The sequence below is a fragment of the Chiloscyllium plagiosum genome, chromosome 8, assembly GCF_004010195.1.
Source record: "Chiloscyllium plagiosum isolate BGI_BamShark_2017 chromosome 8, ASM401019v2, whole genome shotgun sequence".
Lineage (NCBI taxonomy): Eukaryota > Metazoa > Chordata > Chondrichthyes > Orectolobiformes > Hemiscylliidae > Chiloscyllium > Chiloscyllium plagiosum.
The window spans coordinates 35,268,250-35,280,610 of record NC_057717.1 but is presented as its reverse complement, the minus strand read 5'-3'; positions in this window follow the sequence as shown (position 1 = coordinate 35,280,610).

Below are 12,361 nucleotides of genomic sequence, written 5' to 3'. Positions count from 1 at the left end.
ACATACAAGATAATCAGAGGGTTAGATAGGATGGATAGGGAGAGCCTTTTTCCAAGTATGTGAACGGCCAACACGAGGGGACAAAACATTAAAGTGAGGAGAGATAGGTATAAGACAGATATCAGAGATAGTTTCTTTACTCAGCAAGTAGTAAGGGCAAGGAATGCTTTGCCTGCAAAGGTAATAGATACGCCAATTTTAATTGCATTTAAGTCGTCATTGGACAGGCATATGGACGTATATGGATTAGTGTATTTAGGATGGGTTCCAGATTAGTATGGCAGGGCGGCGCAACCTGTACTGTGCTGTAACGTTCTATGATCCTTTGGGACGGTAGAGAGAGGTCAGGCGGTTGTTGTTACGGTGAAGGATTTTCGCCTCTTGTGCTGACAAGGGAAGACCAGCTTTCAGCCTTCTATTCTCCAAGGAGAACTGCCCCAACTTTCCGATCTATCTTCACAGCTGACAGTGTACATACTCTGCTTCATTTACATTACCCTGTTCAGCGCTCTCTAAAATCACTTATTTTCCCCACTTCCTGAAGTTTCACGAGCAGAATTGAGCAATAATGCCACTGGTGGTGTCATTCGGAGTCGGATTGACGAAGTGATCCGGCCGAAATACGTTTTCATTTTTAAAACGTGCTTCGCTTTGTCGTGTTTGCTGGAGCATTAGCTCTTCCCATCCCGACTTCAGGCCGTCCGACATAATTTACAGGAACTACGTTTTGAGAAAATCCATTGATCATTTTTGCGTAAGTGGAGAAAGGACAGATGGTTCCGTCCTGAATTTGAACCACATATCTAAATCACTGAATGCCCAAAAGGACAACAAAATGATATTCCAGGAGCAGTGCCATGCAGACTGGTCGTGTTATACACTGTGCCAGCGGCTGACTACGTCCCTTGTTGAAATTCATTCCTCATCACTCCTGAAATTTGGAGCAGCAAAGTGTTTCCATAGTATCTGCTTCCCATTCTGTCTAACTGCTCACCGACGTTGCTGTTTGTCCCGAATTAAGGAACCAGACTGTCTCCACTGGCGGACAATGAAACCATTTTGTTTCTACTTGCAAGCTGTGCTGGGACAGGGCACAGCCCGTTCGCTTTTCTGCCCAGTGTCAATCACGGTGGGTGGAATCAGTTACACGGTAGTAAATGAGCAACTTTGATTGTGGATTTTTCCGAATCTCTTTTTATCCGAGAAATAGAAAGATGTAGAAATTTCGGGAAAGGAAGAAATGGATACTGCAGGTTCTTCCTCCAGGTAAACGAATATGAGTTATCTTGCTTCCAGCTTGTTTGGTGTTCAGAGTTCGGCTTTATATATAAATCCTGCAGAAAGTCTTATGCAACACGGGCGTCTGTTTCTTTCCTGCGATCGGGCAAGCAGTTAACATCTGAGCCCAAATTTTCCCAGATGAAGCGAACTGAAGAGAAATTCTTCCTGAGTGACAGTCATCTGCAGAGTCCAACGCTGCAGTGAGTGTTAAAAATGAGTTATTGCTTCTCCTTCTGCCCCGAGACAGGGGGAGGGAGGGCATAATCACGTGGTGGCATACTCACGTGGTGTCATTCCCACGCAGACTGAAGCCATAAGGCCATCCAGTCTACGACGACTCTCTGTCACTTGTACCTCTCTGAGTTGGTTCTCAAACGGTGATACATGTCCAAACACTGAGATAATGTATCTGCGTGGTAATGCTGTCTTCCAACTGCTGATGATCGTGCCATTCATGTCGGAGCCAGTCATGAATAACGCTCCTGATTGCGCGTCGGGATAGTGAAGCTTCGAATCCTAACTGGCTGGAAAACAATGTCGGCTTTTTTGCGCTTACAAACCAATCGTCCTATTTCTTCTGACGTCGAACTGACGTTGAATTTCCTGACCTGCAGGAACCTTCAAACAATGTCCGCAATAACATCAGAAGCAATGTCCTGACATGATCACAGGAGGGGATCTCAAATTGTCCCACACGCGCTTCATGGGCACCTTTCCATCTCCATTACTCACTCACCCAATCATTGCGATTCGTGGGAATGCAAGGAAACAACATGAACAGACAAGTCGCAGCTTCGAGAATCTTTCGAAACACTTTCTGAAGTGGAATCAAAGAAGAAGGATGGTTGGACTGTTCGACTGAGCAGGGATGATCGAGGCACCATCCGCTTCTTTAACAGGATAGAACATTGTCTCTTTTTTTTTCTTCTTGGGCAGAAATCGATTCGAGGCATTGAAAGTCCTCCCGTCACAAATGCTCTATTTTCAACCGTGGGTTACTGCTGTTTAAGAAAAACAGCACATTTTATTTTCTGACCAGGAATGGAACCTGGGCCATTGCGGTGAAAGCGCTGCATCTGAACCACTAGACCACCAAGGAAGCCGATAGCAAGCTACTGTGCATGTTGCCTGATAGCCCTTAAAACACCTTCAAAGAGCTCTTGTCAGAAACAACCGCTTGATTTTCCTCATACCATTTTTCATTCTTTGGCTTTGTCATCACAAAATCACTCCTGAATGCCTCTGAAGGTTATGTGGGCTTCTGTTACTCCGACTCTGACAGAAAGTGGGCTCCAGCTTCAAACACCTGCTGGCTGATTAGGTTTTATTGCGTAAATCTTCAACTCTATTTGCCTTTAAACTTAAATCTTTGCTCTGTGGTGATCGATCAAGATCGTTTAGTCTACCCGATCCATATCCTTCATTATTTTGTATTTCAATCACGTCATTTCAAAATCTCCTCTACTGTAAGAAACATAAAACCAGTCTGTCCAATATTTCTCCACAAATGAAACTCTTCAACAAGCCAATATCCTGTTAAATGTCTTCGGCACCGTTTCCAGTGCTATGATATTCCTGCTGTAATTTGATTTGCAGAACTGCACACAATACTCTGGCTCTAACAGAATGAACAAATGAAATAAATGGCGCAGAAAGCCACAAAAACTGTCCGTTTCCAATAAATTCCAATTTGCTAAATACTTCGCTCTGTCCTTTCCCTGAGCATGATACTCCAATAATGTCTGGTCGATGTCAGTAAAACCTGCTGTATGAGGATTAATCTCACAGCCAAGCATCTTAATCGATGGACTGTTTGGAAGTTCCCGACGGTGGGATTTGGGCGCATTCACCCAGCAACAGTGAATGCAACAGCGCAGACTGAATGGTGTCAATGTGAGTTTTAGATTGTACAATGTCTCAGTGAAATTGGAGGAGTGAGGCAAAGATCGTTTACTGATCGTGGAAGGGAGAGAAATCTCCGAGAAAGGTTTCGTTTGAATCCTATTGCATGAAACGCTGTGATGTGTGAAAACGCATACTTAAAGGCAAAACATCATCACCTCGAAGAGTATTTTTATGTAACATATGACTGATTCATACCCGCGTTTGCTACGCAAATATTACTTGGCATAAAATGGAAAGTTGCCCATTGCTATGACTCAGATTGGAACAGAACTTGCGGCAGCCACAACACAAAGGAAGACGCGAAAAGCAATGACGGTCGTATTAGAGGATGTTTCGGGTACATCCCCACATGCACAACACAGTTGTCAAACAGTTACTGAGATGTGGTTGCTCAGAAAGGGATGAATCTTTAAATTAGAGTTTGCTGAAGGCTGATATCGACAGATTTAAACAAAACATCAAAGGGTTAGGGGTACTGCAGGGTATTGTTGAAACGTATTCCCAATAACAATGTAGCTTCACATTGGTTATTTTACCAATTTGCTCACAAAAGCAACGAACCACTGCTCCTATATATCATATAATTCCAGTTCACAAGCCCAGAATCCGAGAAGCTGGGTCGTTCAGCCCGGAAGACTCAATTGGAAATGAGGTTGGGGAAGTGCAGGCATGTGGCTCCAGTGATACAATAGATGTGCGCAAAATCCATTCAAGACAGTGCAGATGGGCGCAAAATGTCGCGGCTGGCTTCAACCTCACCTGGAGTAGCTTCTGTTGACATGAAGTAACGGTGAGTATTGGATATTAGTTTGGAAGCTCCAAACTCAACTGTACCAGTTACATTGACATGGTGAAGGGTGTATTGGACATCAGGCTGGGAGCTCCAACCTCACCCAAAGCAGCTCCTATTGCTACGGAGAAGGGTGAACTTGGACATCAGGCTGAGGGAAAGATTTTAATGTGAGGTGAAATAATTTCTGGCAGGACACATTTTTGTGGATTGAGGGAATATCTGCCTGAGGGAAATGTCTCGGTTATCAAGAATAATCCTGCAAAGGTTCAAATCTTTCAGGAGCTCAGTGGTTCTCACTGCAGCCTCAGAGTGCGAGGATCTGGGATCGATTCTAGTCTCAGCTGACCGTCCGTGTGGAGATTGCACGTTCTCATTCTGCTTGCATGGGTTTCCTCCTGGTTCTCTGGTTTCCTTCTCCAATCCATAAATTATCAGATGGTTTGGCCCTGCTGAATTGCCCAGAGGTTTAGGCGCTTTAGTCAGAGGGAAATGTGCCTGGTGGTTTATCGTTTGGAAGTTCGATGTGCACGTGTTGAGCCAACTGTCCTGTTTCCAAACTGTGAAGAATCTATTCGGTGTAAAGTGGAACGGAGACAATGTTTTCTCTCTTTATTAAATTTCTGGAAGGGATTTTTAGTCTCTTTCATATTTTTTCAGTTTCCTACGATTTCTTTCAGTTGGTTAAAGTAATGAACACAACAAAAATTAACGGAATTGTCGAATGTTGTGATTCAGCTCGGGATTTCTTCGCGATGTTGGGGAAAATGCAGGAAATGGAAATGAGTGATTTTCAGATTAGCAATGTTCCCACTCAATGGCTGAGCAGACAACGGGTGAATGGAAGCTTCATGTGTAGCGACAAGTTATCTTTGCAAATCTTGCCAATTCACATCGTGGGTGCTATTGTACTGAAGCAGCAAAATTGATTATCTTGACAGGTCGTTCAACTTGTGGACATGGCTGCTATTTCGCATGTCCATGTGAACATCACAACTCTGCGGCATGCAACGACAAAGCACCCGCGAGGACAGTGATGCAATGGATATTGTGTCTGATTCCGGATTAGGACATTGTAGGTATGATTCGTATATGGGACGACAGCAAGACTGGCAAGCTTCACACACACTTACGAAAAGTTGTTCTGAAGCTAGGAGGAGGTTTGAATTCCTGATATGCAGGCGTTGGAATCTCTTCAGTAGATGATCCCGAAAACAAGTCATTTTCCTCCCTCCATCATCGAAGTGTCATGTTGATTGGATACATATTTAGACAGTGATGGATTTGCAAGTACACTGATTGCTGGAGAATTTACAAAGTAACATTTGTTTTAGAATAAATAAAACTCACTGAGTTGGTATGAGATAAAAACGCAAAATCGAATTCTGCAATTCACTTAAAGTATACCTCGAAACATATCAAACTCAAATCCTAATTGTATTGAGTTATATAGAAAATCTTAAAAGCAAATGACACAATCTGTCGCTTTGGGCATAAAAGCCTGGGGCAAAATTGAACTATTAGGAGGAGAACTACCAAGAACAGCATAGAACTGCATCGCTTGAAAAATGCCTCTTTTAAAAGGTACCTTTTCGACCAGTAACCTAGGACGCAGAAATTCCTAAGAAGAAGATAAAAAGATGCAGGATTATACAAATAGAAGTAGGAAAGCTGCCTGCTTTCGTGATAAGAAGTTTGGTTTTGTAAATGTTAATTGGGACTTTCATCAGACGAGCAATATAGAAGTGAAGGTAAAAGATAGGCTTCAGGAAGAATTTGTAAATCGTGGTTAATTAATTATTCTGTTACACCTTGAGAAATAAAGTTGTTAATTTTAATATTAAATAGTTCTTGACTACTCGGATGTTTTACGGATGACTGCAAGGGATAAATCTATTCATTGTAGCTGGTTTTAAATAAGGCAGGAGTGTTGACCCGTGCCGAAAGAGAAGAGGAAGAGGAAATGGTCCGACATGCAACTCGTGGGCACTTTACCTTTACCAAACCCAAATACCCAATTGCTGCGGCTCACAGAATTATGAAAGAAAAAAAAACAAAGACATGTCTTAGCTTTCAAAATCTTCAGAAATTAATTTGAAGCGGAAACAGATTATAATGAAGGGTGAAATGTCCGGTTGAGGGGGGACTATCGAGGCACTTTCATCTCCTTGAAGAACCTTGGAAATTGACTATCATGTTCTTGGCGACATTAGTTGATTCGGGACATTGAAAGGACTCCTGTCACAGATACTCGACATGCGTTTTTGTCTGTGTCAGGAACGAAAAAGCCGTCATTGCCCGATGGGGAAATCGAAACTGGGACGCCGAACTGAAGGCACGGAATCTTAAGTCTTAGACCACCAGTGAAGAATGTCGGAGTGTGATGCCCAGGTTGGTCGACAGCCTTCAAGCTCCTTAAAACAATCATTATCGCATTTTCCATCACCTGGCCTGTATGCCTGAGCATCACAAATTCACATCTGAATACTTCTGAAGGTTATGTGTGTTTCTGCCTCTGCGATCCATTCCAGTGATTTCCCAATTCAACCACCCTCTGTTTAGTAATGTTTTTGTCTCTCTATTGCATGTTAGGGACAAAGAAGCCCTGTGTTTTCGGAGCGGGAAAGGAACTCAGGCTGCTGTGCCACCGGGGTTGACTGCTGGGATCCTTGCATTGTTTCTTACTGACACAGTTTTTGGCTTTTGTTTTTCACTGGAGATTCTGTCACTCTGTCGTTTATACTGACTGAACTCTCTCATCATGTGAAATAGGTACATTCGTTACGTCAGCTGCTTCCTGTCCTTCTGAATGATCTTCCACAATTTCTTGTGAAGACAAGCAGGAATGGGGTACTTCAAGAGCATTTTGAATTTACAAGGCCAGTGTTCTAACCACTGAGCTACAGAACCAGTGCATTACCATGTGAGAGAGATGATCTCATGCGTGATAAACTGCAAGGTAATACATGGATCAATAGCCTATGTGTCATAGACCAAGCACATGTAACAAAACCAAGACAGTGTCGAAGGAATCGAACGAAAAACGGGAGAACGCAATGCTAATTTAGATAGTATACAAGATGATATTCCCGGACAATCCGTTCTTTAGGATCCAGTGCTTTCAATGCTACGGTCTATTAATAGTTAGCATTTATAATAATCAATAGCAAATACACCCTGATCTTTCGAAGACGAATTATGCTGTGGACCCATCAGGATCACCTCCCTGCATGTGACAGTCCGACAACAGCAATGTCGGCTGCTATTGCCACGTGCACTTGGCTTAAAACATGAACAGATGGGATGGCAGAATAAGGGATGGTCAGTGGTCGTTTGTGAGAGGTGAGTGTGGACCACGTGGAGCCAAGCTCAGTGTGGATGCTGAAGGCGGGTTATCCTGCGTACCCTGTTACACTGATCACACGTAATCAATCATCCAAAATGGCTGTACTTTGTTTCACGTCCTTTGTACATCTCACCTCGGTTTAACTTGGCAAAATTTAACGAAGTCAGCTTTGCAGATTCATATTTGTACACAATTAATTTCAGAGGCAGAAAGAGAACATTCAGCCCAAGTCTGTTCCGCGATTTAGCGAACTCATATCGGAACCGATAATACTGAAATGCACATTCATGCATGTCTTCATAACCCTTCATAACTTTACTGAGTAAAAATGTGTCGCTCTCAGCCTTGAATATACGTTATGAGCCAGACCCTACAGCCCATTATGTTCGGAATTCCACGGAAAGAGAGGATGGTACAGGAATCAGCTGTCCATCTGCCAGATTAGAAACAACAGGGAGTCCCATTCCAGTAGGTGGAGGAACGAGAGGACATGGGACAGACAATGCAACAGGTTATGATAAGCAAGGGAAGGAGTGGAAGTGCGTTCACAGTCACACTATTATTCGGCGCTTCTCACATTCCAGTCACTTAATCTGTATAATTTACATCATTTCGCTCGCAACAGACCAATCTGTTCCTCACGATTGCATAAACACTGCATCCTCCACACTCCACATCACACTTGACATCACACTTCACATGTGATGAATCGTCATCTAGACTAAAAACATGAACCTGCTTTCTCTCCGTGTATGCTGGCTAACCCGTTGTGATTTCCACCATTTATTGTTTTCAATACGGACTGCAGCATCTGCAGGAATTTTCTCCTGAATTCTTTCTCATCTCTGTCTGAAATGTGCAACCACCGTTCTGATTTAAACAATCTGATAGTAGGCTGCCCTACAAGTGAACCAACTTTTCTGCATTCAAGAAGTTAAATCTTCAACGAACAATAAAAAGTTTGTTGTAGTACTGTGTATGTACAGGGCAAGACAATGGATACCAGCCTTTCCACCATTGGCGTTCATCTCTGTTGTGAAACTCTCACTGACTCCGACAGAGCTCTTCCCTTTACTGTCTTTAATTACAGGAATTAATGTTTATTTTTCAGATTGTTTACAGGAACAATTGATTCTCATTCGCTAACTCGGAATTAAAACCAGAAAATAGCAGTGAGAGTGCTGATTCCTAACAACTGGGGGACCAGTGAAGGATCGTGCAATGCTTGCAACTTCTTGACACTGTTATTGTCTTCTTGTTCAAATGCAAATTGATGACGATTCGCTGAGTTTTATGAGCAATCAGTCAATCTCTTTGGCGCATTATATCAGTGCCAGTCATCTAAAAACACACTTCTGAACACAGATTTCAGCACTTGACCTTGTGTGTTCTAACGTTGCATTGCTCAAATAAATAGGTATTCCATGACTTGAGGGGTTCCATGGGACGAACAGAATTCACTTAATCACTGACAGGAAACGTTGCTGTTTGTTGGAACATGAACGCTAGATTTTCCTCCTTGAAGATATTTCTGAAAATCAAACTCTTTCTCGGAGCATTTTTCCATTTTTCCTAATGATGCCATCAGTTTTGGATTAAATTCGTCATGGCTACTACGAATGACTCGCCTTTGCATTCCTTCTGCTCATCTGTCGTATACTGTCCCTCAAAGTAAACAACCAGCAGTTGTCTGTCTCTCATCAAAGTCCAGAAGTAAAATGGTGACTTTATCGTTAAATGTGAGGCTCACTGTCAGAATTTGTGATATTATAGCCCTGGAGAACACAAAGGACATTTTATTCCCTATTACATGCATTATATAGGTCAATTATGCTCGTCGTTGATAAATAGAAAAAATCGTGGTATTTATAATACCAATAAATTGAGTTTCTACAATGGTGGCTCATAACCCAGCACAGCGATTCAATGATTAGCACCAAATAAAAATGAAATAAAGAGCCAATGCGGCAAATTGGAAATAAAACCACAAGATGTGGTAAAGACACCGCAGGTCTGTAAGTATTTATAAAGAGAAATCAGCGTCAATGTTTCCGTTTCACTGAACTATGGAAGCAAAATGTTGACTCAGAGTTTTCTTCACAGATGCAACCAGACCTGCTGAGTAATCGACGGAGTTCAGCTTCTCGTGCGGTACTCTGCTATCTGTGAAAGCATTACATGGCGCTTTGGCTGACGTGATGCATCTAATGTGAATCTGAATCAATATCCATCTATTGCACCGTTTCATCTCTGCTGTCCTTGATCAACTCTCTGTAAAGATCTTTCTTCCATTATCTCCGAGAATGCGTTCAACTGTCTTAGATATTTTATTATTCAATCCATTGACTCTCTAGATTAGTTATTTTTTACAGCTGAACGTAGTATCCATACTGTAAGTAGTTATTCACCAATAAATGGAGAAGGGCCTGCAATTTGTGTCAAAATCAATAAAAAATAAATGACATCATTATGACAACAAATTTCCGCACCAATCAAATTATGAGATAATATGGAGTTTACAAAATATTGACTGGCCAAATATGCAGTTTTCAAAACATATTTTACAGTGCAAATCTGAGGTTGAGACAGAGGGAAGGTTAGTGAACATGTGTCACAATTCATGGCATTCATAGCCGAAGGTTTAAGGAACCAAATGTGTAACAGTTAAAATCGACAATTATCAGGAAGTTAGAATTACATGTAACGCAGATAAATGAAAGGGCATTTGTAAAAAGAAATCAATATCTGAATATGCGAATCGCTGGCTGCGTTAGCAATTATTTACCTGACCTCATTGTACTTGAGAGGGCTGGAAGCCCGAGGATATTACAGGTCTGGGTCGAGAGCAAATGACGAAGAGGTTTGAATAGAAGGAAGTGAAGTTAAAATGCATCTGTCGGAATACGAGTTGGTGGGTGAACCGGAAGTGATGCGAATCCTGACAGAGGAGCAGGGTTTTGGATGATGTGTAAGTTTTGGATGAGTGAATAACCTGTGAGTGAATAACCTTCCCTTACACCATTGTTGGACTTCTAGTGAACAGATAAAGCTGGTAAAAATGAGAATGTACTTGGTTGAAACCTCATTCAGATGCAGGAAATGGAAGGAACAATGAAATATTAAACAGAATTCATGTAAACTCATTAATAGAGGCAGCGAAAATCAGAAAAGTGCCGAGAGGGAAGGTGGGAGGACGGCTCTCAGTGTATTAGAGGTTAGGTCCACGGAGAACAAAATAATTCATGAGAGTTTCAGCAGCAGATGAACAGAACATAGGTGGATTGGGGTTGTGTAACTTAGGTGGGCAGTCTTGGTGGCAATGGTGATATGTGTTTGAAAACACATTTCGGGGTGAAGCATTTCACCATGGTTGTGACGCGTGTTTTTCACACTCAGATAGTTGCCAGGGAGAGGGATGGATACAACGTCGAGGCATTAGCGTTTGTGTTGGAGGCTGAAGAAAGGCCACAATTTTGCCAGAGAGTCATAGTTTCATAGAGATGTACAGCATGGAAACAGATACTTCGGTCCATCTGTCCACGCCGACCAGATATCCCAACCCAATCTAGTCCTACCTGCCAGCACCCGGCCCATAGCCTCCAAACCCTCCCTTTTCAATTAACCGTGCAAATGTCTCGTCAATGTTGCAATTGTACCAGCCTCCACGACATCCTCTGGCACGTCACTCCATTCACGTACCACCCACTATTTATTCTATCCATGCCCCTCATAATTTTGTAAACCTTTGTATGGTCACCCCTCAGCCTCCGACGCTCCAGGAAAAACTGTCCCAACCTGTTCAGCCTCTCCCCATACCTCAATCCTCCAACCCTGGCAACATCCTTATATATCTTTTCTGAACCCTGTCAAATTTCACAACATCTTTCCGATAGGAAGAAGACACTAATTGCACGCAATATTTCAACAGTGGCCGAAGCAATGTCCTGCACAGCCGCAACATAACCTCCCAACTCCTGTACTCAATACTACGTTCAATAAAGGAAAGCGTACCAAACGCCTTCTTCACTATCTTATCTACCTGCGACTCCACTTTCAAGGCGCTATGAACCTGCACTGCAAGGTAGCTTTGTTGAGGAGTTTTTTACTCTTCCAGGTGTGGATGTCTGACAAGTCAGGATGGTGTGCAAACTGGAGAGAAATCTGCAGATCACTAAGCGGCATGGTTGCTCAGTGGTTAATGCTGATGCCTCACAGCAGTCGAAGCCCAGATGCGATTTCAGCCTCCAGTGTCTGTCTGTGGGCATAGAACATAGAACATAGAACATAGAAGAATACAGCGCAGTACAGGCCCTTTGGCCCTCGATGTTGCGCCGATCCAAGCCCACCTAACCTATACTAACCCACTATCTTCCATATACTTATCCAATGCCCGCTTAAATGCCCATAAAGAGGGAGAGTCCACCACTGCTACTGGCAGGGCATTCCATGAACTTACGACTCGCTGAGTGAAGAACCTACCCCTAACTTCAGTCCTATATCTACCCCCCCTTAATTTAAAGCTATGCCCCCTTGTAATACCCGACTACATACGCGGGAAAAGGTTCACACTGTCAACCCTATCTAACCCCCTAATCATCTTGTACACCTCAATCATGTCACCCCTAAACCTTCTTTTCTCTAATGAAAACAGCGCCAAGTGTCTCAATCTTTCCTCATACGATCTTCCTACCATACCAGGCAACATCCTGGTAAACCTCCTCTGCACCCGTTCCAGTGCCTCCACATCCTTCCTATAGTATGGCGAACAAAACTGCAAACAATATTCCAGATGCGGCCGCACCAGAGTCTTATACAACTGCATTATGACCTCAGGACTCCGGAACTCAATTCCTCTACCAATAAAAGCCAGTACGCCATATGCCTTCCTCACCGCACTATTTACCTGGGTGGCAACTTTCAGAGATCTGTGTACATGGACACCAAGATCCCTCTGCTCATCCACACTACCAAGTATCCGACCATTAGCCCAGTACCCCATCTTTTTGTTATTCTTCCCAAAGTGAATCACCTCACACTGA